Below are 19,661 nucleotides of genomic sequence, written 5' to 3' on the forward strand. Positions count from 1 at the left end.
GATGGACTGGTGTGGTAATTTGTGATGGTAAGTGAGGGGATGTTGTGTTGGAAGTGGCATGGTGTGTTGTGTGGTTACTGTAATGTGGTCTGTTGGGGATGGTAGATGTGGAGGGTGGGGTGTGTAGTGTGTGTTGTGCTCTGTGGTATGCTAGTGTAATAGAGGTGGTGTGTGTGCATGTACATGCTGTGGGATTGTGGTGTTCAGGTACCATGTAATACAATAGGAATTGTATATATGGTGTGTAGATAGTGCATTCTGAGACATGACATGTCATACACAATGTGGTATACTGAGATAGTAGTGTGGTGTGCTGTATTTTATGCTACTTTAAGTTCCATGTTCCTGAAGTCCTACACACATTGACAGAAATATAAGTTCCTGAAAATTAACAAGGAACCCAGGGTACACTCATATAGTATTTACTATGTGAACTTACTAAGTTTCAATATATCTTTTTGTGTGATCAATGCAACAGCACATAAATATGGAAGGCTTGTTTGGTACAAGGCTGAAGCTGGGTGTTTCTAAGATGAATAAGACAAACTGCATAAGCATCCTCCCAGAGCTCTGGTATAGGAAGAGTATAAATATGTCACAATATGTAGCTTTTATTATCTTGACAACAAGCATGAGGTTTCCATTTAGGGAAGGAAATATTTTAAGGGAAATATATTGATAGACAATGTGAGCTGGGAGGTGAAATCAGCAGAACATGAATGTCCACAACACCCAATCACCATTAAGAGCTATTCAGTATGAGGAAATCAGATAACTTTCTGATGCTTTTATCTTTTTCTTTCTCATTTGAAATGGGTGAAAGATGTAAATGAGAGAAGAGACATGGAGAAAAGAGACCCTGTGAAATTATGTTGTGTGAAGGCTAGTGGGAGAGGGAGGTAAGATGAAAAGAAGCTACCAAACATTTTAAGAGGGTCTTCATGTTTAAAATAAAACTGTAAATTTCTGCCATGTATGCACACCCTTTATCTCCACCTTGAAAACGTTCTCTCTCTTTAAAATCACCATTGTGTTTAGTAATCTCAGAATGTTGTGTGAAGAGAGACTTGCAGAGGGTGATGTGAAAGGAGATAGAATCCAGAAAAGCTCAGTGGAGCCTTCAGATAGAGAGGAAGCAGGAATGAAGCACTTAATGTCTGTACAGCTATTGGAGAAGGTTCTCTACTACTCCAAGGTGTACTGTCAAGGATTTCCACTGATCAAAAGGGGTAGGGGAGACCCAGATATTTTCTGATTTATACATATGAGGCCCAGTGTCAAATTAGTTGATTTTGAGTTAATCAGAAGGGAGATGTTCTTGGGTGGGTCTGACTTAATCAAATGAAGAACCTTAAAGGAGAGACTGGGCTCTCCCTGATATGAGAAACTATTTCTATCATTGTTTTGAAGAATTAAGCTGCCATATTGTGAGAGGTCCTATAGAAAGGGCCATGTAACAAGGAACCATGAGTGGCTGAGAATGACCCTCAGTTGACAGAAAGAAAAAAACCTTCAGTATTATAACTGCAAGGAAATGAATTATGCCAGCATCCTAAGAGTGTTTGCAAGCATATTTATTTCCATAGTCCTGGATGCCACCTGGATTTTAACCTGGTGAGATCCTGAAGCAGAGAACCCAGATAGGCCGTGACTGAACTTCTGACCTATAGAAACTATGCGATAATACATAATTGTATTTATTTTTTTCTAATCATCAATTGAGGATATGTTTTTTTATTATTGACTAGAGGCCTGGTGCACGAATTCGTGCACAGGTGGGGTCCCTTGGCCTGGCCAGCGATCAGGGCGATTAGGGCCACAGGAGGTTGGCCTGCCGCAGGGAGGGGCCATGGGAGGTTTGCCGACTGGCCCAATGGGGGCCATCGGGGCTGGTCATCCAGGGGGAGAAGCAAGGGGGAGGGGCCACAAGAGGTTGGCCGGCTGGGGGGAGGGGCTGTGGGAAGTTGGCCTGCCAGCCCAATCGGGGCCATCGGGGCCAGCTGGTCAAGGGGAGGGGCTGTGGGAAGTTGGCTAGCTGGGGGAAGGACTGTGGGAGGTTGGCCAGCTGCACCAATTGGGACCATCGGGGCCGGCTGGCTGTGGGGAGGGATCACGGGAGGTGGGCTGGCCTTGGGAGGTTGGCTGTGGGAGCTCACTGACCACCAGGGGGCAGCTCCTGCATTGAGTGTCTGCTCCCTGGTGGACAGTGCGCGTCATAGCAACTGGTCAACCAGTCGTTCCAGTCATTCCAGTCATTTGGTCACTTCCCAGTGCACGATTTGTGCACATTGAAAGGAAACTAATTAGAAGAAATATTTCAGAGGCCAGGGAGGGACCGCAGGAGGGCTCCAGGGCATGTCTGGCCTGTCTTGCCCAGTCCTGATCGGCTGGACCCCAGAAGCAAGCTAACCTACCTGTTGGAGCGTCTTCCCCCTGGTGGTCACTGCGTGTCATAGCAACTGGTCAAATGGTGGAATGAACGGTTGGACACTTAGCATATTAGGCTTTTATTATATAGGACTAGAGGCCTGGTGCACAAAATTCAAGCATGGGTAGGGTCCCTAGGCCTGGCCGGCGATCAGGGCCGATCAGGGCTTTCTTTCTGCTGGCTGGGGCCTCCCTTCCCTGGCTGCTGGCTGCTGGCTGAGGCCTTCCTTCGTTCTGTGCCACCCCCTGGTGGTCAGCGCACATCATAGCGAGCGATAGGTCTCCCAGTCGAACTCTCTTGGGGACAATTTGCATATTAGGCTTTTATATATATGGATTTTAGAGAGACAGAAAGGAAGAAAGAAAAAGAGTGAGAGAGAGAGAGAGAGAGAGAGAGAGAGAGAGACATTGATGTGAGGGAGAAACATTGATCGGTTGCCTCCCATACTTGCCCTGACTGGGAATTGAACCAGCAGCCTTTTGGTGTAGGGGATGATACTCCAATACTCCAAACAACTGAGCCACTTGGCCAGGGCCATGATTGTAGTTTTAAACTGGTAAGTTTGTGGTATTATGCAACACAGAAAGCTAATATGCTCACCAATCCTATCTAATAATAGAGTAACATGTAAATTACCATCACTCCGCTATGCCCACAATTGGGCAGCGGGAGGCTGGGGGGCGGGACTCGGGGTGGCCTATCCAGCCATTGAGAGGCATGGATCCGCTGCCACTGAGGGGGGCTACCCTGCTGTTGAGAGGCGCAGGGGGTGGGACTCCCGCTCCCTGCGCCTCTCAACGGCCAGATCCGGCCAGATCCGCGGCCGCTGAGGGGGCCTGCCGCAGACACCCAGCTGCGCCTCTCAATGGCAGAGTAGCCAGGTGTCCGGGGCAGCCCCCCTCAGCGGCCCGTTGAGAGGCGCAGGGGGCGGAAGTCCCGCCCCCTGCGCCTCTCAACAGCAGGGTAGCCCCCCTCAGTGGCCGAGGACCATCAAAAGCGTGGGAGCTGGGTGCCTGTCTGCTCCGGCACCAGGCCTTTCAGAAGCCTCCGCGGAGCCGGAGGCTTCTGAAAGGCCTGGTGCACCAGCGGAAAAGGCACCCAGCTCCACCGCGAAAAGTGAAAGTGTGTAGGGGACCCTACACGTGCATGATTCAATCATGCACTGGGCCTCTAGTTTTGATTGAATTGTGATCCAAAAATATCTCAGTGGTCTGAAGTGATCAAAATACCAAATACTGGTCAAAATATGATGCACTAGATGCCTTAGAATATAAAAACTTATTTTCTCACAGTTCTGGAGGCTAGAAGTCCAACACCAGTGTTCTAGCCAATTTGGTCTTCAGTGAGGGCTCTCTTCTTAAGACAGCTTCCTTCTTGCTATGTCCTCATATGGCCTTACCTTGGTGCCTGTGAACAAAGATTGATTGAGTGAGCTATCTGGTGTCTCTTCTTATAAGGAATTGATGGTGTTAAATCAGGGCCCCACCCTTATTACCTCATTTAACCTTAATTATATGATTTTTACAGGGATATATCTTTTCAGTCTATAACAGTACTTTTCCTCAGAGGATTTCACACATTCCATAAATGATATCCTATATAATAAAAGCCTAATATGCAAATCAACCAAATGGTAGAACAACTGGTCACTATGATGTGCACTGACCACCAGGGGGCAGATGGTCAACGCATGAGCTGCCCCCTGGTGGTCAGTGCACTCCCATAGGGGGAGCGCTGCTCACCCAGAAGCTGGGCTCACGGCTGGTGAGTGCAGTGGTGGTGGTGGGAGCCTCTCCAGCCTCTGCTGCAGGCAGGTGGTAAGGAGTGTGGGGTCCCAGACTGTGAGAGCCCTGGACTGTGAGAGGGATGTCTGCCTGCCAGCTTAGGCCCGATCCCTCTGGGGATCAAGCCGGCAGGCGGACATCCCGTGAGGGGTCCTGGACTGCGAGAGGGTGCAGGCCAGGCTGAGGGACCTCCTCCTTCCCCCCAGTGCACGAATCTCATGCACTGGGCCTCTAGTATAATATATAAATCTAGAGTACTTTAAAAATAAGCGAAATGATGACCAGACCAATAGAAAATTTGCCAGAGGAATCCTAACATTATCTTACAAGATAATTTATGTGCTTAATAATAAGTGTAGATGAAAACCATGACATTGATTTTGCTTACCAAATTTGCAAAGGTTAAAATAGTTTAAGATCCCCAGTGATGACAAAATGTGGAGAAAAACTAATCTCATACATGTTGCTGATTTGACAGTTTCTCAAAATTTAAAATGCACATACAATGTGAGCATATAGAAAGATATCTATTATAACATTGTTAGTGGTAGCAATATATTGGACTCACCTAAAAATTCCATCTAGAGGACAGTAGTTAAACAAATTACTATGGTTATCACTAGCAATTTGAAAAAAAGAAGCAGATGGACCTATTGGTATTGATTTTAAAATTAAGGGCATTTTATAATATTAAGTGGAAAAAAGTTACTGCAAGTTATTTGTTGCAGTGTTTTAATATGATACCATTTTAAAAAAGTACTTAGCAATGTGTATACATATTTCTGGCAACAGTAACAGTATCTGGATACTGATATTTTAGAATGATTTTTATGTTTTGAAATTTTCTGTTTTTTTAAAACACTTTTCAATAAATCCTTTTCTACTGTAAGGTTTTTAATTTTATTTTTAAATATATTTTTATTGATTTCAGACAGAGGGAGAGATAGAAACATTAATGATGAGAGAGAATCATCTATTGGCTGCTTCTTGCACACTCCCGCCCCTGGGGATTGAACCTGGAAGCTGACCAGGGAATCTAACCAAGACTTCCTGGTTCATAGGTGGACGCTCAAACCACTGAGACACGCCAGCTGGGCTACCATAAGGTTTTACGAAAAGCAGACTAAATCATGTTTCATAAGGACTTCTATACAATTAAAAGAAAATGTCCTTTTATATACAATTCTAGATTTTTGTTTTGTTTTTAACCAAATAAAAGGAAATTCATTACCCATATAATTGTGCTAAAGCTTGCTTGTGTAACTATAGATGATACAGCTTTTCTGTTATTAATGGAGATGTAATACTTTTTCATCTTTAACTATATTTGTGCAGTATGTGATTCATTCCAGTTGGTTTGGTGAGTTATATGGTACTGCTCTACCTGTTTACAAAAGAGGAACACAAACTTCAAGAGTGGTTGTTTTGCTGAAATTAAACAAATTAGTAATTTTTCATAAGTGGCCCCAAAAAGTCAGAATATTATTTTGGTAATTTTGTATTTGATTCTGTTGCAAAGATGCAATTCTCTCATGTGTAGAGAAGTTCTGTCTGTTTGATTATGAGGATAAGACCCAGATAATATTCCTTCTCTCATCTCACCCAATCTTCTTTTATCAGCACATATTCCTCTATTACTTCATTAAGAAACAAATTATGCCATGATTATATTTAATGAACATGTTCAAATTACGATGAATGCAGTCACTCTGAATTTTATGCCTTTTCCTTTTCCACTAAGGTCTGTCTTCTTTTATAGAAAGTGAAAAGTATAAAGTCATGATCTAATGCTCATTACTACAAAATAATGTATTTATCTGGCTCAAAAGAGAAATCCTTTTAAGGCCATACATATGTTACTGGTCCTAAGTAAACATGATTTATGATAAGATAGCCATCTTTAAGTGATTAGGAAAATATGATAAAACAGCAACCTTTAAACGATTGAGTTGGAGAAAACCACTCAACCCAGCAATTATAAATATAAGCCTCCATCCAAAGCAAGAAACCAACTTTTCTTTGATTCATGCTGATTATAGTACTCTATCAAATCTTCTTCCTTCCTGGTAATGAAATGTTCTCAGTTCTTTCTGTCTCCTGATCCCTGTTCAGATTCTGCAGTGGACTGGATACAAATGACCCGCAACTTCAATTTGAGATACACAAGGTTTGTTCAAATGTCTCAGCAAATAGAAAAAGAGATATTTGAAACAATTGCTTAAACGACTAAGGCACCAACACATTTTTTGTTGTTGTTTAAAAATATTCACACTCTGATTCCTGCATTGACCAAATTGGTCTTTTTTTTTTGTTTTTGTTTTTTTGTTGCCTGAGTAAACAACTTTTATAGGACATAGGTAAGGAAAAAAGATATTAAAAGGTGAAATTTAATCTTACGACTATAATACATATTTATTTTATCTGATCTCTTTGACATTGTTACTTATATTTTCAGTTGGTAAAGTGACTAAGGCTTTTTGAAAATGAGCCCCAATAAAATTTTTAGTAAGTTGCCAAATACCTTTCATAGTAATGATCTCAGTAATGGAGAAGATTGTCCATGAATCTCTCACCTTTTTATTTTATTTTTTTTATTATTATTTTTAAATTATTGATTAAGGTATCACATATTTGTCATCAACCCCCTCCCCCCGTTCCCTTCCCAAACCCCCCCCACACGCAAGCCCCCCTCTCCCTGTTGTCCGTGATCACTGGTTAGGCTCATATGCAAGCACACAAGTCCTTTGGTTGATCTATCTCCCTTGTCCCCACCCTCCCCTACCTTCCCTCTGAGGTCTGACAGTCTGATCGATGCTGTTCTTGTTCTTCAGTCTATGTTGTTCATCTTTTCCCCTAGATGAGTGAGCTCATGTGATACTAGGAATACACTTATAGGAACCAAAAATGAGACAAGCAATAATAGTTATGCTGAGAGGCAAATGAATCAGTCTATAGTGAGTTTCTTTCTGGGCCAACAGTTCTTTTGAGTCCCGGTTTCTATGTCCAATCTCTCACCTTTTTAAATGTAATCCACATTGCTACATATCCTTATAGAGTAGTCTGATACACAAGCTCACTTAATAAAATCGTTGAGATAAATGGAATTACTTTGCCTAACTTTCCATAGTGGATTTTAAAAAAACATTGATTTTTTTCCCCCAGCAATAAAATTAAACTTTGAAAATCACTCTTCTTTTTCTAATGGCACCTAACTTGACATAACAGTACATGTTGTTGAACATTTATTATCTAGTTGAGTAGAATCATCTTGCCATTAATTTGGATCCAGCATTCCACCTCCAATGATTTTTAAAAAAAATATTTTTTCATTGATTTCAGAGAGGAAGGGAGAGGGAGAAAGAGATAGAAACATATGATGAGAGAGAATCATTAATTGGCTGCCTCCTGCATGCCCTACACTGGCAATTGAGCCCGCAGCCCGGGCATGTGCCCAGACTGGGAATCGAACCTTAACCTTCTGGCTCATAAGTCGATGCTCAATCACTGAGCAACACCGACCGGGCCAATGATGTTTTATAATATCTCTGTTCTGAGAGTACTCAGATTTATCAAACCCTCTCAGAGAAGGGATGTGTGACCATGTCCATGGTATCTTTTTTTGAGACTCTGCGAACAAAATGACATGATGTGTGCAGTAAACCACTCCATAAGAATATCATTTTGTAAAGTTGAGTAATTAGTAACAATAGTAAAAACATAGAGCTATCCTATATAATAAAAGGCTAATATGCAAATTCACCGAACAGCAGATCGATAGGTCGCTATGACGTGCACTGACCACCAGGGGGCAGACGCTCAATGTAGGAGCTGCCCCCTGGTGGTCAGTGCGCCAGAAGCTGGCTCATGGCTGGAGCAGGCCTAAGCTGTCAGTCGGACATCTGCTGAGGGCTCCTGGACTGTGAAAGGGGGCAGTTTGGGCTGAGGCCTCTAGTAAATTAATGAGATTATGGTGGACAATTTTTGAGGTCCAAAAAATATATTATGTATTTCTAAACTTAATCTCATTGATGATGAGTTTTAGGATAGTATCATCAAGAACTTTAAATTCAATATTTATCTCTCTATTTATATGTCAGATATGCTCAGGCCAATGGGGGGGGGGGGGGAATAGGAGGCCGCCATTGCCCTCAGGAGCTCACAGCACTGTGGGAAAAACCAACATGGAATCCGAGGGCTTTCATGAAACCTGGCAAGTACAGCCATAGAAATGCATAGGGGGTATTAACGTAGCATCAGAAAGCAGCATGAACCAACGTGGATTGGTCGAGGAAGTTTCCTGGAAGAAGCCGTAGATAACCTGAATCTTTAAGGCTCAGTTAGAGAGAGAGTCAGCAGAAGGGATAGGGACTGCTGCCAAGGAGGTCACAGGGGAGGAATAAGCTGGGACTTCGACGAGCAGGAAGGGGAACAGTTAGGGAGTCAAGTCTTGTAATAGAAGGTGAGAGACAGGGAAGAAGATGGTGTGAGGCGAAGAGCAGCAGAGTCCTGAGCATTATGTCATTGTTTCAGTGTTATCAGAGTGTATAAAAATGAACTTGGTCCTAATAGAAAGAATTACTCTTGAGGATTCTCCTTCGCTGAGAAAAAAACCCCACAGTATTTTTGACACCAATATTTTAGTTTCTTCCTTTTGAAAATACATCTTTTAGTGGAGAATATTTAACCCATTGAAGATAGAAACCCAGTTGATTCAAACATCAAATTCTTTACCAGTGCTGGTTCACTACACTCCCTCTGGGTTACTTGATCTCAGAGCAGAATGAACAAGTGGCTTTGGCAAGTGACCTACAAAGAATTATAAAGAATTCTCTCTGCGTGTTAGGGCAGTTGTGAGAAGGGAAATGAGGCAACAGAGGGTTGGGGAGACCTGAAGCAGGGGATGCCCAAGGAAGGAGCAGCATCTATATAATGTTTTCATGCTGAGAGGACAGATATAATGAGGAGGGAGAAGAGGAAAAAGTCATTAATTGGGGTGGGGGGCATTGTTTTTCCTGAGAGAAGTTATAGTAAAATAATGAGAATCATATACAGAGAGATAAAAGTTATAAATAGAGATAAAAATTTAGTTTGTAGTACCGTAGAGGAATGAACTGTGGTAGAATAGAGACAATGCATAATATTTAAGGCATATGATGTGAAATGAAACACTGAGATGACTTGACGAAGGGTAGTATGTGCATATACAATCTTCTCTAAGAAAATGGTAATATGCAAATTAACCATCACTCCGCTACATAAGCCACACCCACCAGCCAAGCCACGCCCACCAGCCAATCAGGGCGAGTATGCAAATTAACCCAAACCAAGTGGCTACAGCCACAGAGAGCAAGGTTTCCCAGGTAACAGAGCAAGCCAAGCTTTCCATAGCCGTTGCAGGCCTAAGCCTCCACTCAAGCTACAAAGTTTCAATTATAGAAGGTAAAAAATTCAAACAAATGGCAGCAGAATGGAGCTTGAGAGAGCAGGCCAGGGTTGCCGGAGGCAACAGGGGAAGCAAAGCTTTCCGCACACCCTGGCCGGGCCCACCCGCTTAAGGCTACAAAGTTTCAATTGTAGAAGGTGAATTAACTGCCACAGAAATGGCTGCCGCCCCGGAGGGAGCAGCAGGCTTGGCTCCGCTCCAGGCTACAAAGTTTCAATTGTAGAAGGAAAATAAATCCCAGATACCAGGGCCTCTGCTTGGGTTGCCAGGGGACGTGGCCGGCCTGCAAACCACCACAGGCCCCTCGCTCAGGCCGTCCCACGCCCCAAGGGAACCCCACCCTGATCCGGGACACCCTTCAGGGCAAACCAGCTGGCCCCCACCCGTGCACCAGGCCTCTATCTTATCTAATAAAAGAGTAATATACAGATTGATCATCACTGCAACACACAATATAGCTGCCCCATGTGGTCAAAGATCCTGTCCCCATGTGGACACAAGATGGCCACCACAAGATGGCCAGCAGGGGAGGGCAGTTGGGAGGCACCCGGCCTGCAAGGGAGGGCAGTTGAGAGGGACCAGGCTTGCAAGGGAGGGCAGTTGGAGGTGATCAACCCTGCAGGAGAGGGCAGTTAGGGGTGACGAGGCTGGCAGAGGAGGGAAGTTGGGGGCAAACAGGCTGGCAGGGGAGCAGTTAAGCATCAACCAGGCTGGCAGCGGAGTGGTTAGGGGGTGATCAGGCTGGCAGGCAGAAGCGGTTAGGGGCAATAATGAAGGCAGGCAGGCAAGCAGTTGAGAGCCAGCAGTCCTGGATTGTGAGAGGGATGTCTGACTGCCCGTTTAGGCCCCATCCCACCAGGATCGGGCCTAAACGGGCAGTTGGACATCCCTCCAGGAGTCCCAGATTGGAGAGGGTACAGGCTGGGCTGAGAGACAACCCCCGCCATGCACGAATTTCGTGCACCAGGCTTCTAGTATATATATATTTCTTTTTGAAAGGGCAGCATGTAGGATTTCCATTTTAGTTTAGAGGACTCTTGTTGGGTTTCATTTTGTTCTCTTTAGGATGAGAGATGAATTCATGCTTCTAAAACAGGGGTGGGGAATTTTCTTTCTGCCAAGGGCCATTTGGATATTTATAACATTATTTGCGGGCCATACAAAATTTCAACCTAAAAATTAGCCTGCTATATTTGGTCAGACATTTAATTAACTCACCCCTAATGCCTTGGCAGGGCCAGACCAAATGATTTTGCAGGCCTTATACTGCCCGCAGGCCTGAGGTTCCCCACCCCTGTTTTAAAATACTGTTGTTACTTTGTACTTATGTAAAATATTTGTACTCAATATTCTTTAGAATTTTGGTAAAACTGTTTGGCAGTACAGCTGTTTCCTGTGAGCTGAGTGCTGAGTGAGGCCGCTTCCTGGAAAGGCAGAATATCTCTCTCACAGAGTTTATGGATTTGGTTAAAAATAAACCATAGAAAAGTGTTCATAGGAGATGTTTATGTAAGAATTCTGAAAATGTCCTAAAGATGTATTTAGGTAAGAACATGTCAAACTCCCCAATATTCAATGTAAATATCTATTTTTCTCCTCCTGTGTAGGAGGGATAAGAAACGGATGAGATGGAAATGAAACATCTTATTCTGCTTTACTTTTTTATTTTACTGTATTAACTTTTATTTCACAGTCTTTTATTGTAAAATAATGATTTTTTAATTATCTTTACAATATAAAACTCACTTTGTAAATAAAATCTGAAGATTCAAGTCACAGAAGGAAGCATGAGAAAAATAAAATAATTGCATCTTCTTTTCCATGGCCTTGAAATTCTCACTGATTTAATAACCCTGGAAGTACATTTAGGATTATTACTCATCAAGCCAAATAATATTGTTTGCCAATTATTACATTAAAAAGGAACTTCGTATTAACTTAGAAATAAAGTAATGTCTTTATTTGAATGAGTAGAATTAAGTTGGAGGTAATTTTGATGTTACTGAAGCGGCCTTACACACTGTCTATTTAAGCTGTTTATCCAAATCTTTTCATGAGAATGCCTAAGGGATGTTCTCCCCAACTGCCATTACTACACAATTGGGAAAATATTAGATCTTAATAGCAAACCATACTGGTACATTTTCTACTAGGATCTTTTTTTTTAATCTGGAATTTAATTTAAGGATTTAATCTAATTTTCCCTTGAATTGCTCATTTCTTTTCATAGTTCTGGAGTGTGGGCTGTCTCATTTAAGGAAACCTCCCCATTCTTCAGTACTGTGTGAATACATAAACCAACATTCAGATAAAAATTTAAAATGAGTGTAAGGTAACTGAGGATTTCTCTTACTAAATTACTTTTATTGAAGATAAAATTTAAGCCCTGAATATAGAAGAAAACATATTCCATTTGCAAAACTACTTAGAAAAGATAATAATAATCCCTGGGACTTACTGAGCACATACCATCTGGTCGGCATTGCTCAAATAATTTGCATTCATTATGTTATTTATTTCTCCCAGGAATCATATAAGGTAGGTACTAGTATTATCACTCAAGGCACAGAGAGGTTAAATAACTTAAAGTCACACAGCTGGTGAGAATGGGGTCCAGAATACATATTCAAGCAGTCTGACTTCAGAGCTATAGGTGATTCTCAAAACATATGCCACGTGTAACATAGTTCATTGCTGAACAATTGTTAACAGCAAGAACTGGTCTTTAAAAGTAATGTAAAATTGTCCTGGCTAGGTAGCCCAGTTGGTTGGAGCATCATCCCATACACTGAAAGGTTGCATATTCGATTCCTGGTCCGGGCACATACCTAGGTTGTGGGTTTGATCCTGGTTGGGGTGTGTATGGGAGGCAGCCGCTTGATGTTTCTCTTTCACATTGGTGTTTCTCTGTCTCTCTCTCTCCCCCCTTCCTCTAGCCTTCTCTCTAAAAATTGATAAAAAGATATTCTTCGGTGAGGATATAAAAAAATAAAAGTAATGTAAATTTTTGGAAATCAACAAAAGTGAAGAAATAGCTGATTGCCTACTAGCTGTAATATGTTATGTAAGTCTATCTCAAAAATTATTTTAGTGGACTCATTTCATAATGTAAACTTTAAGATTTTTTTTTCTTGTGTTTTCTTGATTGTAAGTATCCCAATTCAAGTAATCAATAAAAATACTGAACAAAACAGCCCTGGTCAGAGTTCCATCATAAAGTGTAAATGTCACCCCTGGTAAAAATCAATCCAGTAGCTCTGGAAAATGATAGAGAAATTAAAATGCTAAGTCATTAAAGAGCATTGAGTCCATGTTTCACCATTTTGCCAGTTCAAATGAAAAGTTTTGTCAAATTGAAAAGTTTTGTCAAATGTCTTGGTGATATTCAAATACATGTTTCAGGAGTGAATTTTTATAAGGGCCAAGGCAGCAACTATGCCAAGCAACTGTAATTTCTGATATCCCACTTTATTGTGGAAAAATGAATGTGCTATAGAAAGAAGGTTTTTTTGATGGTTATTTTTCCCTTTGAGGGTAGGAAAGGAGAAATGACCTACTCATGATTTTTTGCTATAAGATCCTGAAGAAGATGGTCTCTTGTCACCATGCAGAAAGGCTATTGGTCAGGGACAAAGTGCAGATGACTGGGCTTTCAAGAAGTACACACACTTTAATTTGGATGCTTTCATAAAAACAAATAGTGAATTTTGTGTTAAAGAAACCTCTGCAAAGAAAACCAATTGGTGCAGGCAGTGTCCCCGAAATACATTATTCACAGTAGATTTCAGGAGCTGAGCAAAGAAGCAAGAGACACGAAGTCCACAGGAGAGCATGCAGAAAATGTAGGAAAGGAGAGGTACAGAAAAGAGATAGTTTAAAATTAATGAAAACGAAAGTACAGGAGCAGGCTCTTGTGTAAACGGCATATGGAGTCAGCCCTGATTCCAGCAGAGTGTAAGAATGCTGACCCAGCCAGCGTGCATAAGGGCTTCTTCCAGCTCCCAAACGAAATTCCCACCCGCACCATATGCCTGTAAATTGTTATGCTTTTCATTTAATTATTTAGTGCATTTGTTAGTAAGTTTTTCTAGAGGGTCATTAAGTAATTTTTTTTTAAGAATAATCTTTGCTTAGAGTTCTGGTTGATTTGGTGGAAGCAAAAATGCCTGCATGGTGCAAAACTTTATCTACAGCGTTTCTAGTTCCCAAACTGATGTTTACCTCCTGAATCTGCCTGCTGTCATACTTACGGTGAGATGAAATAACCACAGAGCATAAAATCTGTGCTCATAAAAGGAATTGCCAGTGAGATATAGGAGATTATTTAAAATTAAAATTAGAAAAATTTCTCACGCACATATACTTTTTTTCTTTAATTATCTTGGCGTCTCAATTTAAAAAGACCAACAGTGAAAAGATTTTGCACACATACACACATATGGACACACTCAGTTTATATTTAGATTTTAAAAATCAATATAATTCAAAAGACAAGATTGGAAATGTTTAACTGACCACTGAAATATGTTATTAATATTTTGAAAAAATTTCCAAATGCCATTAAGATGGGATTCTTCAAATGATATGCTCTGTTTCTTTTTAATATCAGCATAAAGCTCTAATGCCCATTATTGCGTTGCTAAGGGTCATGGATCTTAATAATCCCATTCATAATGTTAGAAGTAAGTATCTTAATATGAGTAGTTCATTTGGAGATTTTTTAATGCATACAGATTTCAAAACAGGTTGAAGTCTGATAAATCTCAGGTTGTGTTATGGTAAAAATAATCATCATGCACTCTAACAATTTTCTTTAAGAACAATAAAACTTGAATATAGAAACTCTATCCTGGTATATTTCAGTAGCTAACCCTCTGAATTTTTAACATGGACAGTCAGCATTTCTGATGCTCATTACAGCTGCATTTTGCCACACTGCTGTCTCTAAAGCTGGTCTGGATTTGACAGTTTTAATCCTGTAGATAAGATGGGTAGACCAATGAAACACTGTGAGCAACTCATGAGTAGGAGGGTCATAGATTCTTAGATTTAAAATCTAGAATAATAAAAGTGTAGTATGCAAATCGACCAAATGGCCAAACAGCAGAACAACTGTCCAGATGACCACGCTATGACACCCACTGGTACTGGCCAGCCAAGGTGGTGCAATGTGATTGGTGGGGGCCCTGGCCATCACCATGATCGTCCTGCAGAGGGAGGCCCAGGCCACCAGCTGGCGGGGAGATCAATTGGGGGGCTCCACGATCGCCCCAAAGAGGGAGGCCCAGGCCACTGACTGGCGGGCTGCAGTGGACTGTGGTGGGTGGATGGGGCCTACCTCTTTGGGGTGATTGATCGCAGGACTCCCAGACTGTGAGAGGGTGCAGGCTGGGCTGAGGAACCCCCCGAGTGCACGAATTTTATGCACCAGGCCTCTAGTGACATATAAGGCAGAGAAAGAAAATTGCCATTTTATATCTTCCTTCCACAATTTTTGTGTTTTGTGCCTAAAAATAACTGTTAGATCACATAAAGGATTACATAAGTTTTATTCATATACTAGAGGCCTGGTGCACAAAATTCGTGTGTGTGTGTGTGGGGCCCTCAGCTCAGCCTGTACCCTCTCCAATCGGAGACCCCTTGGGGGATGTTCCACTGCCGGTTTGTGCCTAAACCAGCAGTCGGATATCCCTCTCGCAATCTAGGACTGCTGGCTCCTAACCACTCACCTGCCTGCCTGCCTGATTGCCCCTAACTGCCCTCCCCTGTGGCCTGATCTCACCCCTAACTGCCCTCCCCTGCCAGCCTGATTTAGCCCCCAACTGCTTTCCCCTGCTGGCCTGGTTTCCCCCAACTGCCCTCCCCTGCTGGCCTGATTGCCTCTAACCCCCTGCAGGCCTGATCTTGCCCCCAACTGCCCTCTCCTGCTGGCCTGATTGCCCCTAACTGTCTCTGCCTCGGCCCCCACCACCATGGCTTTGTCCGGAAGGAAGTTGGATGTCTAGGAGATGGCTGGTCAACCCGGTCTAATTAGCATATTACCCTTTTATTAGTATAGATAGATTATATAGGATAGGATTGCGTATATGGGGGATAAAGTCTTTTTCAGCAGGAGGAGATGCTCTAGGCAGATAAAAATACATAATCCCTATATCTGGACTGATAGCCAGCCATATGCACGATACTGCCAAACCAGTTATTAAAAAATTGAACCGCTTTCTTACACTTTATACCAAATAGCTGTTGCCCTTAAAACCCCTCCTCAGCCCACACCTTAGGTCAGTGATGGGCAACCTTTTGAGCTTGGTGTGTCAAACTTCGCCAAAAAACTGAGCATAACTCGGGTAGTGTGTCACTTTGAGGAAAAAACATTATTTCGCAAATGTTTTATCCTCCGGAGCAGCAAATGTTTCATCCTCGGCATGCGGCCGCCTTAGCGGCCGCGTGTCATCAGAAATGGCTACGCGTGTCAGTGCTGACACGCGTGTCATAGGTTCGCCATCACTGCCTTAGGTTCTGTCTTCACAGTTCACCCAGATTAGGTTCTGATTGCTTGGTTTCTATGCCAGCCAGCATCAAAAGCTCCGCCTCCTAGGCAGCCATTGGCTCCTTGCATTTCACCCAGATATGGTTCTGATTGGTCTGTTTCTATGCCAGTCAGCATCTCCGGGCCTATCTCCGGGCCTGATCTGCAGCCCCGCAGCAGCTGCTGATCAGGCCTTGTCTCTCTCTCTCTCTCTCTCTGTCTCTCTGGGCCTTGCCAGCAGCCACAGCAGCAGAAGGTCAGGCTCTGCCTCTCTCTCCAGGCCTCTCTCTGGGCTTGATCCGCAGCTGCCGTGGCAGTAGCAAGGTCGTTAGGCCTCCGGCCTGGCCCCAGGCCAGAGGCTAACGACCTCGCTGTGCCCGCCTCACCCTGCCCACCCCCCCACTGCCCCACTTGCCCGCCGGCCACCAGCCTTGCTGTGATAGGAAGGGAAGGACCTAGAGGTGCTCCATGCACTTCCTCGTGAACGGTCGTCCATCTGGTTGTTTAGGTCGTAAGGTCCCTGGCATTTTATAATATAGATTGGTACACTCTCTCCATATTTTAACCTATTCTCATGGCATGCAGTATGAAATAGAGTACAGTTCCTCCATTGGACTCTTAGAAGAAGTGCTGCTTCTATAACAGATAGTTTTTTGGTTGCCTATGTTAACTCTAGGACCCCCCCTCACAGGAAGATGTCCTACAGAGGAGAACTAGGGTTTAACTAGGGCTGTGAGATTATACAACTCTACAAGTGTTCAAATAAACTATGGAAATAGAATGTCATGGAAGAACATCTAAATTGAGAAATATAACCAAATAAGTATGAAATAAAATCAATAAGATCAATAAAATCAATCAGGAAAACACAGAGCATGTATTCTGGGCTATGAAGCAGAACATTTTCCCTTAGTTGTAGAGAAATTGTCAGTAAGTGGCACAGATGAAAACTAAAGCAAACAAGATCCAGCAATTCACACATATGTTGTGAAAGGATGGCTTGGAATTCCTTCTCAGTATTCAACCACTTTACAATGTATGCTAGAGATAATACACGGAAGAGGAAAGAAGGAAAGGCACATTTATTGAGCACTTACAAAGAGTAAGTTTCATGGAAGACACATGATCCTCATGGTTGTTCCATGTTATAATTATTCAGTTTTACAGTTAAAGTGAATGAGGCTCAGAGAGACAGAGTCATTGTGACATATAAGAATTAGAGGCAGAATTCACAGCCATGGCTCTTTAATTTCTGATCATGTGCTCATTCCAAAACCCTGTGCTCCCTGAGATGTAAACACTCCCATACATGCCAGCATAATGCAGCCAAGTTAAGATAAATAAGTAATTTGTGAATTAACTACATTAGAATATGAAAGATGCCCTTTCATATAACAAGTAATTCCTCTTAAGTCTCCAATATTTCAGACTTGGTTTCCTTAGTCTTCTTTTTCCTTCTCTCGACACATCTCATATGCTGGTGTTCCTTGTGATTCTGTCCTAGCCCTTTTGTTTACACTCTGCACACCCTTTTGTTTACACTTTGGCATCTCCTTCCATGGAGGCACCTAAAGTATGTCTCTTAAACAGGCTCTGCCTAACTGATGTGCTGGCTTTACTGATGTTCACCATTCCTCAGTGAAATATTTTCATTGACTCCTGTAGGATGTTGCACTGTTGTGTCTGGTAGGCTGCATTTGCTTTTTTTCCTCCTACAAGTAGAGTTGTATGCTTATCTTGCCCAGTGGATTTTTGTTCCCAAACCTAGTGGGGCACATTCTTTTGTGTATTTTAGTTATATATTATGCCAAATAAAATAAATTAATATAAGAATATAGAGTTATTTTTATAAAAATCACATTGAATGCATCGGAAAGTTTTTATATAGGAAATCATTTAAATTTTTTTTCTATTTAAAGATAAAGAGTAAGAAAGAATAATAAAGATCTAGAATTATGTATTCAGATATTTTTTCACAAATGTTTTGATAATCTTAGTCCACTTTAAAAACTTGAAGCCAGAAAAAAATAAAGAATGCATTGTGAGTATAGTTTATGCAAGAAGGATAATGGAAAATAAAGAGTAGTAAGCCTCTTCTGAACAATTGGAATATCTTTGTGTTTTTTAAAGTTAAAATAATATGTTTAAAGTTTATAACTATTTCATGCTTTTACCTTTAGCTAACATCTTTAATTAAACAGGGAAATCGAGGAAAGTTAATGAAGATTATAAAGAGGTGGGCAGTGTTTAGGAAAATCAACAAAGAATAATTCAGTGCCCCAGACCTAGTAACAGTGAGGGACTCTTTACCTCCCCTCTACTTGAGGAGTCCCAGGGACAGTAGCCATATGGAAAGGGGCTTGGCTTTGGTGGAAGGCCAACTGAAGATGACCCCACATGGAGGAAGCCATAGAATAAAGCCACTGACCTTCTTTTCTCCTGTGTCTAATCTCCAGCTAGAGCCCTCTGTTGGATAGATTAATAGGATGTGTAGTATAATCCATCACTTTTGTCTTTTACATCCACTCTGGATTTTTATATGGGTGAAAAATTTGTGCCCTCAACAGTGAATTCACATATCTGATTAGATAATGTAACATCTGGAGGAAATATCAATGAGAACATGTCACCATTTGTAAATCTAAAATGTTAGCTACATCATTGTTATGAATATAAGGCACTGTGATAACAAAAGGGGGTCAGTTAACAACAACAGACCTTTTTGGTACAGTCCCCATTTATATACCTCATCACAAAGACAAAGTCAACAATCAGAACTTTAATCTTCTACCACATTTTCTGAGTTTTACTTACTGTCTATCACCACATGACTAAATGACATTCTTTTCCTAGAGGGATACATCAAACCTTCATTCCTAAAACAAAATAAAATAAAAAACCCCAACGCTCTGAATCTTTGGTGTTCCTGCTCTTCATCGAGTTACCTCAGTTTTTCATTGACTAGGACTGTTGGACAATGGTGTACATAGAGGCATCCCATTGAATCCTCTGGATTCCACATACAGTTTTATTTGTACACACTCCTCCCCACCACTGATAGCAGCAACTCAATTTAAGTATCCTTGACTCACTTCTCTTCTTATTTTTCTGGCACATGAGAACCTCAAAATGGCTGTAGAGTTGTCTCAACGTTCAACCTCTGACTGTATTCTTTGGTGGAAATATTGCTCTCTTGGACAATACTGCTTTCAAACCCCTTTAATCGCAGTGTTTCCAGACAAAGAAGCAAAGAATTCATCAAGTGTATTTCTTAGTTTAACAGTAATAGGGACACTCCTACTTTCACTTTTCATTTTGGACCCATAGATTTCTGCACAATATATTGACCACTGGTTTAAGGAATATAGCATGTTCTGCAGTACTGCATTTGACCTTGAAAGGAATTGTTTATCAACTGGCTTCAGGGACTGGAGCATGTGTTAAGTCCAGTGACTTATATGGATGGGAGTGACCTGTTGT

This window comes from Cnephaeus nilssonii (assembly GCF_951640355.1).
Source record: "Cnephaeus nilssonii genome assembly, chromosome: 20".
Classification (NCBI taxonomy): Eukaryota; Metazoa; Chordata; class Mammalia; order Chiroptera; family Vespertilionidae; genus Cnephaeus; species Cnephaeus nilssonii.